Source organism: Choloepus didactylus, chromosome 8, assembly GCF_015220235.1.
Source record: "Choloepus didactylus isolate mChoDid1 chromosome 8, mChoDid1.pri, whole genome shotgun sequence".
Taxonomy (NCBI): Eukaryota; Metazoa; Chordata; class Mammalia; order Pilosa; family Megalonychidae; genus Choloepus; species Choloepus didactylus.
The window spans coordinates 140,674,948-140,691,879 of NC_051314.1; the positions used below are offsets into that span (position 1 = coordinate 140,674,948).

Below are 16,932 nucleotides of genomic sequence, written 5' to 3' on the forward strand. Positions count from 1 at the left end.
ACCTCGAACTGGAGTTTAGGTTTCTTGGTTTTGCCAAAAGATCATTTGAGTCTTCTCAAAGTCTGAATGTACCACTATCAGGACTGTCACATTTCGTTGATAATCAGCCTATTTCTGGGGTCTGGGCTGGACTCTAAGGATCCCTTCATAGTGCTTCACACTTTTTCTGACTTGAATTTTGCTTCCTCTCAACCACATGCAGTATTTGGATTAATTCACTATTTTCAGCAGATCAGTGCCCTCATAGTGCTGTGTGCTAATTTAACCGAGGAATCTTTTTTTTTTTAATTGGAGAAGTTGTGCATTTACAAAAAAAATCATGCACAAAGGATAGAGTTTCCATATACCAACCTATTATTAACATCTTGCCTTAGTGAGGTACATTTGTTATAATTCATGAAAGAGCATTTTTATAATTATGCAGTTAACTATAGTCCATCATTTACAATAGGGTTCACTGTTCATGCTATACAGTCCTATGTATTTTTTTTTTTAATTTTATTTCCCCCTTTTAACCACACTCACATATGTATTTCAGTGCTGTTAATTACACTCACAATGTTGTGCTACCATCAACACCATCCATTACCAAAACTTTACAGTCAACCCAAATAGAAATTCTGTACAATTTAAGCATTCCTTACCCCCATCCCATCCCCGGTACCCTATATTCTAGATTCTGACTCTATGAGTTTGCTTATTATAATTAGTTCATAGCAGTGAGATCATACAATATTTATCTTTTTGTGTCTGGCTTATTTCACTCAATATGTCATCATGGTCCATCCATGTTGTTGCATGTATTAGGATTTCATTCCTTTTTACCACTGAATTCCATTCTGTTGCATGTATATACCACATTCTGTTTATCTCTTCATCAGTTGATGGACACTTGGGTTGCTTCTGTCTTTTGGCAGTTGTGAATAATGCTGCTATGAACATCAGTGTGCAGAGATCTGTTTGCGTACCTGCTTTCAGATCTTTTGTGTCTATGCCTAGAAGTGAGATTGTTGGGTCATATGGTAATTCTATACCTGACTTTGCAGGGAACCATTTTTGTTTGCCTGTTATAAATAAAAAATAAAATCAAGCAGCTTTGTTTAAAAAAGTTTAACACTATGAAACACGTAGTAGATAAATAAGTAATATCAATTAAACAATAGTAATAGTTTAAAAATAAACCAGTCATACAAGAGTGACAGATTTGAAGTTATTCAAGTATTTTGACCTGTCCTGCTTCAAACCAAGAGTAATTGTCACAGTCCCTTCTCCATCCTGATACCAGTATTTTATTTTATCTCTTCCTCACCTCTCAATAATTATCTAAAATCTTGATATGTAGAGCATGAACACCAGGGATAAAATGCACATTCAGTTAGGCAGAGGCTCTTAACTGACCTAAATAGCAGTTCATTCATGAGATAATGTGACCTGCAGTCATAAAGCTGAAAATCCGTTGCTCATACTGGGGTAGACCCGGCACAGGGCAAACTCTCCAGGGGTCATGGAATCATCTAGAATTAGGCTGGGCAGAAAAACACTGGAAAAGCTTTGCAGGCCTTGTCTCAATTTCAGGAATATTTCTTTCTCAAGATGTGTGTATAATGTGTCCCCTAGACTATCCTTGGTAATCCTTTAATGCTCATCTTGATTAGTGTGAAGTGCCCTGCTTTCAAAGGAATCGAGCAATTAAGCCGATTATATATTTTAAGGTTGGTTTTCCTTTTGTGACTTAGGAGTTCACCTTCCGTTAAAGGATTTTCTCTCTAGAGATGGTCAAAGTACATTGAGATTCTTCGGTGGCTACAGATTTGGCCACCGTTGCCATTGCCAGAGCATCTTTGCCTGGTCTGGAAATAAATGTGCTGTATTGTGTTTGCAGGTATTTACTTCTTATTCATGATGATTAGTTTTGCCAAAATGTGAAATCTGACAGTAAATTGTTATACTGCTGAGGGGAAAGGAGGCTTATACTGTAACAACCTCAGATTCTTTTTGGAAAGAGATGGGCAGAAATCAGTTCTATACCTGTTCTGGTTTGCTAATGCTGCCATTTTGCAAAAAAACCGGAAATGGATTGGCTTTTATAAAGGGGGTTTATTTGGTTACACAGTTACAGTCTTGAGGACATAAGGTGTCCAAGGTAAGGCATCAACAATAGGGTACCTTCACTGGAGAGAAGCCATTGGCATCCAGAAAACCTCTGTTAGCTGGGAAGGCATATGGCTGGTGTCTGCTTGCTCCCAGGTTGCATTTCAAAACAGCGTCAGCTCTCAACAGCAGTCTTCAAAATGTCTCTCTTGGCTGTAGTGCTGAGTTTCTTCTGTTTGTCAGCTCTTTTATATGGCTCCAGTGGTTTGATTCAGACCCGCCCTGAATGGGTGGGACAACACCTCCATGGAAATTATCCAATCAGAAATCTCACCCACAGTTGATTGAGTCACATCTCCATGGGAACAATCAAAGGATTCCAACCTAATCAGTACTAATATGTCTGACCCTACAAGATTGCATCAAAGAACATGGCATTTTGGGGGACATAATACATCCAAACCAGCACAGTACCCAAGCTAGTTTACTACCCAGTGAACACTCTTAATGCACTGGTTAGAGGCATAAAGAGTCATTTGAATCCCGAGGGGCCTTGGCATGTGTCCGTGTTAGAATGGGAGAAGGGCAAATTTGAGACTTTCCTCTTTGAACCAGGAGGGAATAGTTCAAAGGAAATCTAAAAGCTTCAGGCTTTATTCAGTCCACAAATGAGTATAGAGCATCCATGAACAAGACAGATGGGAAACCCTCACCTGTGGAGCATCTGATCTAGTGAGGCAGGAGAAAACAGGCGCTGAGTGAGACAAACAACTTACCGTAGCAGGTGATGGATGCCACGAGGAGCATGAGGCAGGGTCAGGAGATTTGGGGGCAGGGTGGGAAAGGGGTGTGGTTTGAAATAGGATGGTCAGGGCTGGCTTCATCACACAGGAGATGAGGGACTTGGCCATGTGGCAGTGTGGGGGTTGAGCAGCCAGGCAGAGAACTCATCCCACGGAACCAAGCTAACGGAGGGAGAGTGAGAAGCCTGGTTAGCTGGGGAGGTGGAGGGGTGGGGGGCTCCAGGCTTGGTGGGGCTTTGGGGACCCATAGGAACTGAATGGGGAGCCTCTGGAGATACTTGAGCAGGGGAGTTGCATGATCTGCTCTGCTGGGTGTCTTGGCGCTTACCACATGTTGAACAGCAACTCTTTCTCTCTTGAATTTCGTGTCTTTTCTGGAACCACAGTGCTCCATTAGCAACATTTATGGCAATAGGCATTTTGCTGAGCACTGTATCTTGACCCTCAGACCCTCACAACAGCTTTAAGCTGCAGATACTGTAATATCACATCCATTTACAGGTCAGGAAACTGAGGCTCAGGTAGCATCAATGACTGGCCAAAGGACCTTGGGCCACCCAAGCTGTGGAGTCATATCAGACTCTGGCAGTGTGTCTCCCACTCCCAGCTCCCCATTGTGACTCATTCCAAGACTTCCCATCTAGCAACCCCCTTATCCATCAGCCTCAGGCTCTGCTAACCCTTCCCCTCCCCTGCATGCTTGGCTGAGGGGTGCTCCAAAGCCTCCCCCCCACCCCCAGATGTGCATGTGAATTGTCCCATATGGATAGGTGTGTTTGTCCAGGGATTGTGGAGCCAGGAAATTGCTGAATGTGTGGGAGCCATTGGTGGGACTTGATCAGTTGTGATCTCCTAATTGTAACTGTTTGCTGTGTGCCAGGAAGCAGGAGTGGGGTTGGGAGAGAGGTGTGTGTGCATGTGCGTGTGTGTGTGCATGTGTGTGTGTGTCTGTGTGTGTGTGGCAGAGCACCCCAGCTAATGCTGACTCTCCCCTTCTGCTCTGAGACCGCCAGTTGGGAACAGAGCAGTTGGGTGGCACTTTTCCTCGTCTGCAGCAGCTGCCATGTGCTATGATAGATCCTCTTGCCCACAGGTAGAGATTGGAATGAGCAAGTTGAATTGCGGCTTTTACTTCACTCTCAATTCCCTTCTACACCCAGTTATTAGTCACTTAATGTCACTCTAACCTTTTTATGGCAATTAACGATGTCGTCTCGTGAATTTGCTGTTGCCTTTTGAGAGGAGGAACCCAAGCCTGTAATATAAATGTATGAGGTGAAATCTCTAAGGAGGAAGCCATTTATAACCTCTTACTCGAGTCCATAAATGTGTACCTGTTTGACAGATTTGAAAACACTGGGCGTACTTTATGCCATTCTATTTTATGGAAACGAGCATTATGATAGCCAGTGGAAATGTATTTTTGAGGTTCTGGTGAAAGACATATTCCCTGTTGGGGAACTTTCCACCCGAATTTGCTAAATAAAACTTGCAAATGTATAGCTCTACTCTTATTAATACATTGGAGGTGACTTTCTGTTTGCCAAGAAAAATTAAAATGCTGCCCAGTGCCTTTTCTGCTTTTAAATAAGACGCAACACGCAGACCAAGGACAGTACTATTTTTTCAGAAAAGTTAAAAACAAAAATTCCCACACAGATCAACCAGATCTATATATCGATTTAAATCAAATCACTTGTTTTTACATCATAGCTCTTTAGAGAACGCTGTTTAGGACCTACCATTTCCCACACAGGAAGCGCCATCTTTCCCGAATGTACAGTTGAGTGGATGGAATAGAAAGAACACAGGATACAGTCAGACCAGGCATGGATTTGAATCTTTTTTCTCCTATTTATGTGCTCTGTGACCTTGAGCAAGCTACTTAACCTTCTGAATCCGTTTCCCATCTGTAAAATGAGAATAGTCATATCCACTTGGCAAGCTTTTGAGAATTACAAGAAGCAACACATGCAAAGCACATGGCTCCAGTAGGCACTTAGTAAATATTTCCTTCCCCTTTTGTCGAGGATCTTACAAGCAGGGGTGGTTTAGGGGGAGAATGAAAACATCATAATCTTACAGGGAAATTTTAGGAAGCAATAATAGTTCATATTGTGTGGCGTTAGATAGAACTGACTTTGGATCCGTTTTCCTCATGTCTGTATTTGGAACCTCTTATGTGTCATGCATGATTCCAGCTGCTGAGAATAAACTGGAGATCAAAAGCATAAATATTCCCTGCCTTCATAATCCTTACAGTTTTGTGGAAAAGCAGGCATTGATCATACATGTACATGCTATTCAGACCAATACATGTCAAATTGGAAATCTATTTAGTGTTTAGTTTAGAGGAAATCTATTTAGTGTTTAGTTTAGAGGAAAATGATGTTAATGAAAGTGTGTAATAGTGAAGTCTGACCTCATTGGGGAGAGCCAGAAAAGCTTCCCTGAAAAAATGGCAGTAATCCTGATATCTGAAAGGTGATTGGATGTCTTTAACCCTTGGAGTGCCATCAGAGTCCATTGCAGCCCGTTTTAGTTTTTGAATTTCTTTATTGAGCTGTCCTGTTTGTAAGGATTATTTCATGAATCTTATTCTTTCTTAGAAGTCTTCCAAGGAATAAAGGGAAATTTTGCTAATTTTTTTAAAAGTAGAAAACAATTCGTTCTCTCTTACCATTACCATGTAAGTTCTTTGGACCCTTTTCTCAATCTAAGATACATTGTGGGCTGTTAGTGATCTTATCTTTCTTATATCTGAAACTTGTTGCTCTTTTATTGTCTGAAGAATTAGTTCATCATTATTCATCAGTTATTCCTAAGCATGCTAAAAAAAAAAAGACTAAAATAATAAAACAATGGGAAGAATGATAGAATCCTCTACAATGATGATGCAGTAGTGAAATGGATTGTCACTGTTACATCATCCTTGAGTTTTCTTATTACATTGGCAAAGTTTTGCATCATCTTTCAAGAAAGATATAAATGAACACTGGAGACACCATTTTTGTATCTAATTTTTAAAAATATGTACTTGAATATACTTGAGAATTCAGAAATTACAAAGATAAGAAAATTGACAAAGGAAGACATTTCACAATGATTAGATGTATCATGTTGGGGGTGAAATTGTTTGTACAAGTGAAATCTCAAACTTATTCTTTGGTTGAAGATATCCTACATGAATTTTCCCCAATTCAGAAATCAGTGAGTGAGCAATACATTTTTAAGGACTGAAAGAAAATATGGTATTCTCACCCAATTAGTCATTCAATATGAAGTGTATTCATCATACAACATTTTGCAACAAACCCTGGACCATCCTGTTTTGCTAATAGAAACATGTGACAATATTCTTTCATCTTCTAAAATGTTTGCATGCTAAATTTGTATCATGTTGTTTATAAGTGAACAGCTGAAGGCAGGTGTGTATACAGACTTGACTGGAAGAAATAGTTTATGTAGAAATGAAAAACAAATTTATTGAACTATCATTCTAATTGGTGTTGCTAAATCTATAAATGAAAATATTCTACAATTATTGAGCTAAGAAGACTTTTGTCCTCCTACCTGCAAAATTATGAGCCATTAAAATTTCAAAGGTATTGCATTTTGATGAGGCAACTACAACAAGAAGAACCAGAAGTGATGATAAGCTAGAATCTATTAGAGATGTATTGAAGCCTGAAATCAGCATTTAGGAGATGGGTAGTTTCCACGCTTGTTCATGACAGCTGATGAACAGATAGTTGCTTTGAAAGGACCTTGCCCATTTGGGCTAAAATATGTACCTTCATAACCAGGAAACTAGGGAATAAAATTTGGGGTTTGCTGATTAAATTCTTATTAGTGTTTCCAGTAAAGTTGTTTTTCACTATCCCTTTATTCTTCTGTAAATTATACGTTAAATTACTTAGAAATGAAAAAAAATTCTACATTCATCCATCATCCAGCTACCTTACCACCTTAGATACTATTCTATCCATTGACCCCAGATTTCAAATGGTGATGACTATTTTTCTTGGTATATAGAAGGTTCAGGAGGCAAAAGACAAAGGAAGAGAATTTCAGGTGGCAGAAACAGCATGTGCAAAAGCCCTGTGGTAGGGGAGAGACTGATTGATTGGAGGATCTACGTGAAGACTCCTGTGGCTGGAATGCAGAGATGGAGGGAGAACAACTGCACACTGAGACTAGAGAAGGAAGTGAGGATCCAGGCAGGGCTTTGTGGGACTGTCATCTTGATCCTAAGAGCAATGGAAGCCAACAAAGGGTTTTAAGCAGAGGACAGGCATTATCACACATTTTTTTTAAAAAAGAGATTACTGCATTCGAGGTGGTTTTTCAAAGCATCCAAGATGAGATGGAGCCGGCACTTGTGTATATTGGACTGCACCTCCTAAGAGATGCCTGGGGTGGAAATTTCCGTTTGTGATTCATCCACACTTAGTAGGTTATGAAATCTCGGGCGTGGTTGAAATCACCTGTGAGCTAGTAGAAAGGGAGAGAAGGTGCAGGACCCAGTATCTGTAACCACCAATATTTTTGGTCCTGAGGAGGAAGATGAGCTTGCCAAGGAGACAGAGAAACGAGGACATGGAGTAGAAATTTACCCAATATTGTGTGAAGGTAGACAGAGGCAGTGAAGTCTCTGGACACTGTCCAGTAGCATTGATTGCTGCTGCGGCGTCAAATTAGAGGAAAACTGAAAAAATGTTGTTTTTTAATTTAGCATGAGGGAGGCTTTTTGGTAACCTTAGCAAGAGGTATTTTTGTAAAGAGATTAGTTTGCAAACCAGACTGGGACTAGCTTTGGAGTGACAGGTGAGGAACTAGAGCCAGCCTAGATAAAACTGTTTTGAGAAATTTGGCTGTTTGAAGGGGTGGAGAGAAAAGACACAGTAATATATCAGGCAGCCAGATGATCTGTACGTCAGTAAACTGATCCATTTTAATCTTGTTTACATTTTTTTTATTAAGATTGGAAATTTAATTTGCTTTAGTTTAAGACAAAATGTTCTGCCTTTTTTAAAGACTCAGATGTGCACCGTGGTTTTTAATTGTTAGGCGTCTCCTTGAATTCCATCTGGCTTACGTTTTGTAACTAGGCCCCAGCAGGGAGAGGCACTGATTCTTGTGATCAAGCAGAGGGACATGAAGTTCTTATTGGACCAGGCACCCCGCTTGGGTCAGCTCAGTTTGCTTCCTCACATCAGCCCTGAGAGGTTGGATCATTCCCTCTGTTTTACTGATGATGAAACTGAAGTTCAGAGAAGACGACCTCTACTCAAGGTCAGACATCTGGAAGTCGGGGGAGCTGCCTTCCAAGGGCAGGTGGCTCGGGCTCCAGATTTCATGCTGTGTTCTACACGAGGACAACAGAGCTGAAATAACAAGCTGTTCTTCCCGAGAGCTTTTCAAACCAAAACTCAGATTCTCGGGGTGGTTGTTGTTTGCACATATTCGTATAGCCTGTTGGTGCAGAACTAACTGCAGATCAGGTCTCCTGCCTCCCAGCTGTGTCCTGTGTCCAGAGACTTTTTTTTAATATTTCAAATTCAGTTTTGCTGAGATATAGTCACACACCATACAGTCATCCATGGTGTACAATCAGCTGTTCACAGCACCATCATATAGTTGTGCGTTCATCGTCCCAATCTATTTTTGAACATTTTCCTTACACCAGAAAGAATAAAAATAAGAATAAAAAATGAAAGTAAAAAAGAACACCCAAATCTTCCTCCCCATCCCACCCTATTTTTCATTTAGTTTTTGTCCCCATTTTTCTACTCATCCATCCATACACTGGATAAAGGGAGTGCGATCCACAAGGTTTTCACAATCACAGTCACCGCTTGTAATCTACACTGTTACACAATCGTCTTTAAGAGTCAAGGCTACTGGGTTGGGTTTGATAGTTTCGGGTATTTACTTCTAGCTATTCCAGTGCATTAAAACCTAAAAAGGGTTATCTGTATGGTACATAAGAATGCCCACAAGAGTGACCTCTATACTCAATTTGGAATCTCAGCCACTGAAGGTTTATTTTGTTTCATTTCGCATCCCCCTTTTGGTCAAGAAAATGTTCTCAATCCCATGATGTCGGGTCCAGATTCATCCCTGGGAGTCATATCCCATGTTGCCAGGAGATATATACCCCTCAGAGTCAGGTCCCAGGTAGGGTCTCCCAGAAACTTTTAAACCCTGTAGAGGTTTCCAGCTCCTTCACCACCTTAGATACTACTCTCTCAGCACTTTACCCCAAACCCCAATGCCCGCAAGTTCTGCAACAAGACAGAACTGAAATCCTCTGATACCACCCCTGTTAAGTCTTGAGGAAATGCAGTCATGTTGGCTAAACGTTTTGCCATGTAGAGAAGGAAACTCAAGAATGAACACAGGTCATAACCTATGTGGCCGAATGATGAGCTGATCCTGCATTGAAATAGAAATGTGGAGTTTGCAATGACCCACCCGTCGGCTTAGAAATGGCCTTGCACGTTATTTTGTTATGATTTCACAGTAGGATCATGCCAACCAAGAGTGTGCACAGCTGGGTTGCGTGTTTCCAAGGAAAACGGAAGAAAGAGTCAATGCAGGTGAAGCAGAGCTTATACTGTTCTTTTACCAGTTTTTCTTCAGGATCAAATTCCAGCTTGATAACACTTTTTTCCACCCACAGAAGGATGAAAGAATGATGCTTTTTCCCTCTGAGGGTTTTCTTCCTTCTCTGCATCTCCTTCCGACCCCGTTTACTTAGAATTGAACAGGGGTGACAGCCAACTTAGAGAAGCGCTCTCCAAGGCCTGGTGCAAGGGGTTTCTGTCCCTGCAGGAGAAGATTCGAGTGTCCAGGTGAGACTCCAGCCTGGGAAGTTTGCATTTACTTTCATTGGATAAATGGTTTTTAGGACTTGGGCGTTTGTTTTCTGCATGTTGCCCCGGCTGGACCTCAGTGTAAACTCCTGTTCTTTGTGCTTGCTCCGTGTTGCTGGAGTTTGGCCCCCGCATGGGTGGGGCCAGGCCAGCTGCACCCTGCCCTCCTGCTCCACACCCACTGACAGGACACTACCTGGGCTTTTATCCCAGAGCTCTGGGCTCTGGGATAAAAGGTAGAAAAAGAGAAACGTCAGCCAGAGCCTGATCTTCTCTCCCTCTGAATTTTTTTTTTAAACTTTATCGAAAAATTAAAACAAACAACAACAACAACAAAACACATTTCAAACAAGACAAAGCAAAGGATTAAGTAAAACAACTTAAAATAACTGCTTTGCTTCCAACATGTCCCTGCCATATCCCAAGAAAATTAATAAACCAAATCCCAACAAAGGAGTAAGAAGAACAAATAATCTAAAATAGCTACATTGCTTCCAATATGGAACAGGAACTCTTTTGATATCACAAAATAGTGGCCGTGTTATAAATTTTTCAGATGAGGATATTGTTGCACTGTTCTCACCATACATAAGTTGCAGAATAAATCTGAATACAGATCAATACTTCCTCTTCTTCCTCCTTTGTATGTTTGTAAACATGCCTACACATAACCCTTGCTATTCAAATTATTTTTATCTGAACCAAGGAACTAAATGCATTGAGATAATTTTGTTTTGTTTATAGAAATTCTCACTGTAAACTATACAAGCTTAGGAATCAGAGAATAAATAGATTTTTTTTCCAAACCCTCTATCTGAACTCAGAAGCTAAAATGGTTCAGTATTTTCATTAACTATGCAATAAATAGCAAATCTTGTGTCCACAATTAATGTTCTTTTGTTTCAGTGTATGAAATAGAAGTTAATAATTGCCACTTAAATTTAGTGGTTCAGTGACTACAATAACAGATATCTCTCCATATATAAATAGACATTTTCACCAACACTGCTCCTTATATGCCTTTGCTCTATATATCCCATGCCTATCTCCAGACCATAGCATCTCATCTACACCAACCAATAAAACATAATTGACAATACACATTTTTCAGTGCTCTCAAAAAGTATAAGAGTATTCCTTTGGATTTTCAAAAGAAGTCTGTATTTTCAGACTTAAATTTAATAGTTTTTAATTATTCTTAGTCTAATTCCTGTTTTATCAATTAGGAAACTAAGAGTCATCTTACAAGTTGAGTGAGATGACCACATTTACAATCAGCAAGTCAGAAAAGTGAGGCAAATATCTTCATCTTCTGACTTCTAGTGTTTCAGAAAGAATGCCATACCATAAACCTGAGTTATCCATTTGAAATAGAGTAAAAGAAATGGTAGCATGGAATAGGATGTGACACCAAGTATGTTTTCTCCTTCATAAAGGCACCATTCTGCAATGTCTGTTTATTCCTCTCTGAAATACAGAATTAAAAATAACTTCATATAGGGTTGTGTCTTATGATGACTATGATGATAATAAAGCCAAACTTATATTCAGTGGTCACTACATGGCTTAACAAAATGCATTGTCATGTAATATTACAGAACCTTTCTCCATATCTCTCTCTCCTGTTGGTAGGGCTCCCTTTAGTATCTCAAGTAGGGCAGGTCTTTTATTAGCAAAATCTCTCATCATTTGTTTGTCTGTGAAAAATTTAATCTCTTCCTCAAATTTGAAGGAGAGCTTTGCTGGATAAAGAATTCTTGGTTGGCAATTTTTCTCTTTCAGAATTTTAAATATGTCATGCCACTGCCTTCTCGCCTCCATGGTGGCCGCTGAGTAGTCACTACTTAGTCTTACGTTGTTTCCTTTGTATGTGGTGAATTGCTTTTCTCTTGCTGCTTTCAGAACTTGCTCCTTCTCTTCAGCATTTGACAGTCTGATCAGATTATGTCTTGGAGTGGGTTTATTTGGATTTATTCTATTTGGAGTTTGCTGGGTATTTATGCTGTGTGTATTTATGTTGTGTAGAAGATTTGGGAAATTTTCCCCAACAATTTCTTTGAATACTCTTTCTAGACCTTTACCCTTCTCTTCTCTTTCTGGGACACCAATGAGTCTTATATGTGGAAGTTTTATATTATCTATCGTATCGCTGAGGTCCATTTCAATTTTTCTGATTCTTTCCCCATTCTTTCTTTTGTTCTTTCATTTTCTGTTTTGTTGTACTCCAGGTCACTGATTCATTGTTCAGCTTCCTCTAGTCTTGTATTATGAGTATCCAGAATCTTTTTAATTTGGTCGACACTTTATTTCCATAGATCATCTATTTTTTTATTTACTCTTGCAATTTCTTCTTTATGCTCTTCTAGGCTTTTCTTCATGTCCTTTATATCCTGTGCCATGGTCTCATTGTTTGTCTTTAGTTCTTTGATTAGTTGCTCCAAGTACTGCGTCGTCTTCTCTGATATTTGGATTTGGGTGTTTGGGTTTGGGTTATCCATATCGTCTGGTTTTTTCATATCCTTTAAAATTTTCTGTTGTTTTTAGCCTCTTGGCATTTGCTTAACTTGATAGGGTTCTTTTAGGATAAGTATGCTAATTGAAAGACGAATCTTTAATTTGTCAGATCTACAGCTTGGTAGCGTGCACTTTCTCTAACTAACCAGCAGATGGCATCCATGAGTCACCTATTCCCAAGTCAGTTCTCCCCAACTTTGTCTTTGTGGTGTGTGGAGGTCTGGTTCTTGTGGGGTCCAATTGGTGCACCAGTTTTGCATGTGTAGTTGGTGCTGTCTGCCCTGAATGTGGGGTGTGTGTCTGAGTGGTTAGGGAGTGAGGGCGGCTTTAACAATCAAACCTCCCAGGTGTTCTTGGAGATTTAAGGCTGTTGCAAGAGTCTAAACTCTTCAGTTCGGTCTCACCACGGATTGTCTCTGCCGCTGACCCACAAGTCCTTAGTATTGGTGTATATGGTCCCTGGGACTTCTCAGTGGGTCCCTCTTCCAAGCCGTGCCCTTCCAGGTAAGGCTGTGCTAAATCACAAGTGTGCGCCGACCCTCAAGGGAATTTCTGGGCCACCGGGCCGTGTAGGTGCATTCCCAGCCTGCTGAAAGGATGGCTGAATGGGGAGTGTTAATTTCCCATCTTTTTCACCACTCTACCTTCCTAGCTCCAGGATGATTAGCTGCAGGTGTGCGAAGGGCTATTGACCACACCAGTTATTGTGATGTGTGCGTGCATTGCTGGAAACACTTCCCATCATAATGAGTATTTTGGCACGGCTCTGGGCTGTGGTGCCAGCTCCGGGCAGGAGCGTTCCCAACCCACCGGGAAGATGGCTGTAAGGGGTGTGGCTTTCTTCCCTTTTTAGCTAACCTCTGCCTTCCTAGCTCTGAGACAATTAGCAGCAGGTGCGTGAAAGGCTATCGTCCACACCAAATATTGAGGGATACTCATGGGTTGTGGCGATGCCGTTCCTGCTGTGCTTCCCTGTGCTGTTCTCGCTGTCGTATCCACAGCCACTTTTGGGTTTTTAAAAAAGAACTAGTCCAACTCCAAATGCCAACCCATGGTTTCCCCACACCACAGTGTGGCTGCCAGATATTCAGCCAGCTTACTCATTCATTTTAGAATGCAGACTCCTGGTTTCACCAAGTGCACAGTCCCTGTGGATTTAGCAGACCTTGTCCAACTGGTGCATCGCTGGAACTGGTGTTCTGGGTGACCATCTGGCTTTTATCTAGTATTTTTCACAGAGGTGTTTTTTTGCCCTGTCTCTCCTAACCGCCGTCCTCCGGAAGTCCCCTCTCTCTGTGAATTTTAAAGAAGAGGGGTCTGAAGAGGCTGCCCCTGCCGCAGCTGCACAGGAATCCACTTCTACCCCTACAGAGTTTGCAGATGGTAACATTTACAAAGTCTAAAAAGACACCTTCACTCTAATTTTGGAATCTCCATTTGGATGATGTGCCTAATTTTAGGAGACTTCTGTTTTCCCGGTGTTTTTCCCCATTGTGTTTCAGAGGTACGTTAACTAGGGATGGACCAAAAATGTGGAAAAACATGAAATGGCATGTTTAAAAGAACTATTGTATTCTGAAATATTAATTGACCAAGTCATAGAAAGTACTTCAATTATATTTTAAAAATTAAATCTTGATGGTTAGTATAGAGAATACTCACCAGCAGCGTGACTAAGTGGGCCTCACAGACTGCTCTTTCTGCACAAGTAACTACCTCTCAAGCTTAGTTGCTATGTGTCACCTTTCTGAATTTTCCCCCACAAAGGCTTTTTTTTTTTCTGGTGGGACTTTTATTTCTATTCTCACAATTTTATCTTTTCAGATAATGTTTCCTAGGAATGTTGATCCATTTATTTAAAATGGAGGGATGGCAGTGGCAGCAAAGGACTAAAATGTCCCTTTTACGCTTTTTTTTTTATTCCTGCAATTTTATTGAGACGTAGTCACATACCATACAATCATCCTTGGTGTACAATCAGCTGTTCACAGTACCATCATATAGTTGTGCATTCATCACCCCAATCCATTTTTCAACATTTTCCTTACACCAGAAAGAATAAGAATCAAAAATAAAAGTAAAAAAGAACACCCAAACCACCAGATCACCCCCTCCATCCCACCCTATTTTTCGTTCAGTTTTTGTCCCCATTTTCTACTCATCCATCCATTCACTGGATAAAGGGAGTGCGATCCACAAGGTTTTCACAATCACACTGTCACCCCTTGTAATCTACATTGTTGTACAATCGTCTTCAAGAGTCAAGGCTACTGGGTTGGAGTTTGGTAGTTTCAGGTATTTACCTTTAGCTATTAGGTACATTGAAACCTAAAAATGGTTATCTATATGGTGCATAAGAATGTCTACCAGAGTGACCACTTGACTCCATTTGAAATCTCTCAGCCACTGAAATTTGTTTTTTCTCATTTTGCATCATCCTTTTAGTCAAGAAGATGTTCTTAATCCCACAATGTTGGGTCCAGGTTCATCCCCGGGAGTCATATCCCGTGTTGCCAGGGAGATTTACACTCCTCGAGTCAGGTGCCACATAGAGGGGAGGGCAGTGAGTTCACCTGCTGAGTTGGCTTAGTTAGAGAGAGGGACACATCTGAGCAACAAAGAGGCACTCGGGAGACTCTTAGGCACAATTACAAGCAGGTTTAGCCTCTCCTTTACAGTAACGAGCTTCAAAGGGGCAAGCCCCAAGACAGAGGGCTCAGCATATCAAGCTTTCAGTCCCCAATGTTTGTGAGAACATCAGCAACAATCCAGGTGAGAAAGTCCAACACCTCCGCATCCTCCCCCAGCTCTTCAAGGGGCCCCAAATATATATATTTTTATTCTCCACCCAGATTATTTTGGGAACCACAATCAATTTTTGAACATTTTCATTGCTCCAAAAAACAATAAAAATAAAAATAAGAATAAAAATTAAAATAAAAGTAAAAAAGAACACCCAAAACCTCTGGGCCCCCCTATTATTCATTTAGTTTTTTGTCCCCATTTTTCTACTCATTTGTCTATATACTGTATAAAGGGAGTGTGAGACACAGGATTTTCACAATCACACTGTTACCCCTTGTAATCTACATTGTTATGCAGTCGTCTTCAAGAGTCAAGACTACTGGATTGCAGTTCAACAGTTTCAGGTATTTACTTCTAGCTATTCCAATACACTAAAAACTAGAAAGGGATATCTATATAGTGCATAAGAATAACCTTCAGAATGACCACTCAACTCTCGACTCCATTTTAAATCTCTCAGCCACTGAAGCTTTATTTTGTTTCATTTCTCTTCCCCTTTTTGGTCAGGAAGGCTTCCTCAATCCCACAATGCTGGGTCCAGGCTCATCCCCGGGAGTCATGTCCCACATTGCCAGGGAGATTTACACCCCTGGGAGGCATGCTTTGACTCTTGAGAAAGGATATTCACTGCAGTCTACCTCAGTGTGGATGGTTTCCAATTTCAAGGAGTTGTTAGCTTGCAAGAGTTGTAAGTCTACCAAAGTTTGCTGACCCCTCCTAGATGTCAGGCACCCTCCCCAGCTTTATGTACTGGCTGTTTGGTTTCAAGGGGAATGGTTTTGATATTTGATTAATCTGTGGTTCACTGGTTCAGGACCATTGTCACATTTAAAATGGCCCTGAGCCTCGCAGAGTGCTGATCTTAGACACATTAAACCTGGAAAAGAAGTGTGTCCTCCCACTTGCAGGTGCCTTAAGGTGGGTGATGTGTTCAGGGTGGGCCCTCAGGTGTGCTTTTGTGGTTTATGTCATTTCAGGAGGCAACCTGTGATTTGATTCAGAATTCTCTTCATTCATTATCCTGGTAATTACATTTAAAATGAGAAAATATGTTCACAATGCAAGCATTTTTTATAATGGCCATAGAACTTAGATACTTGGGATTTGAGAAAAAAAAATTTTAGGGAGGTTATTTCTAGCTGCTGTGCTGTAGACCCCTGAGGGCTGTAGAATTATAATCAGAAGTTTTAAAATCCTTGAAAACATTGTATACTAAGGCATATGTGTGTGTGTTAACATTTGTCAAATCTGTTTTGTTGTATTACAATCCATAAAATAGAAAATAATTTTAAAAAATGTTACTGAATTCAGAGTAGCTTTATGTCCTGTTGTATTTTTCTCAGTCATCAGCTAATATCATGTGAGGGGGTTAAAATTTTAAAAATATATTGGAAAAGATGGGACTCATTATCCAAGAGAGCTTTTCAAAAATAGCCAAAGATTGGAAGGTACCTAGTGACTTTGGCTTCCAGCCTAGTTCTCCATTCTTGGAAAGTTTATTAGCTTTTTCTAAAGTAACATTTCAGAATAGAAATAAATACCGCCATTCTCAAAAAATATCCTAGTGTAGTACCTTAGAAGCAACACGGAATTAAAGGGAACGATTTCCTGCCCCAGTCTGGTTGCCGTTCTAATTAATATTCAGTGTGAAATAACTGACCTGGAATTCTTGGAAACCTGCTGAAAGTCACCCAGAGTTTCTGCAGGCACTCCGTGAGCTGGCGTTATTGGCAGCGCTTGTGTAAGCAGACAAAGCGGTGGTACAAAGATGTGACACGTGCAGTTGCAAAAGCAGTGTTCATTCTGAAGTGCCATGAGAGGCTTACACCATGCACCACGAG

General features: G+C 40.6%; 1 protein-coding gene and 1 long non-coding RNA gene across 8 annotated transcripts in view; one reads left to right on the forward strand and one right to left on the reverse strand.

The window, feature by feature from the left end:
• The window catches only part of CELF2 (CUGBP Elav-like family member 2), a 637,682-nt gene that overhangs the window by 349,369 nt on the left and 271,381 nt on the right, over window positions 1-16,932 (forward strand). The gene's annotated exons all lie outside the window — the stretch shown is intronic.
• LOC119543481 lies at window positions 2,990-4,705 on the reverse strand. The gene is made up of 3 exons (XR_005218593.1): window positions 4,637-4,705; window positions 4,082-4,149; window positions 2,990-3,056 (listed from the first exon to the last, which is right to left on the reverse strand). It is a non-coding gene; the product is annotated as an uncharacterized LOC119543481 (long non-coding RNA).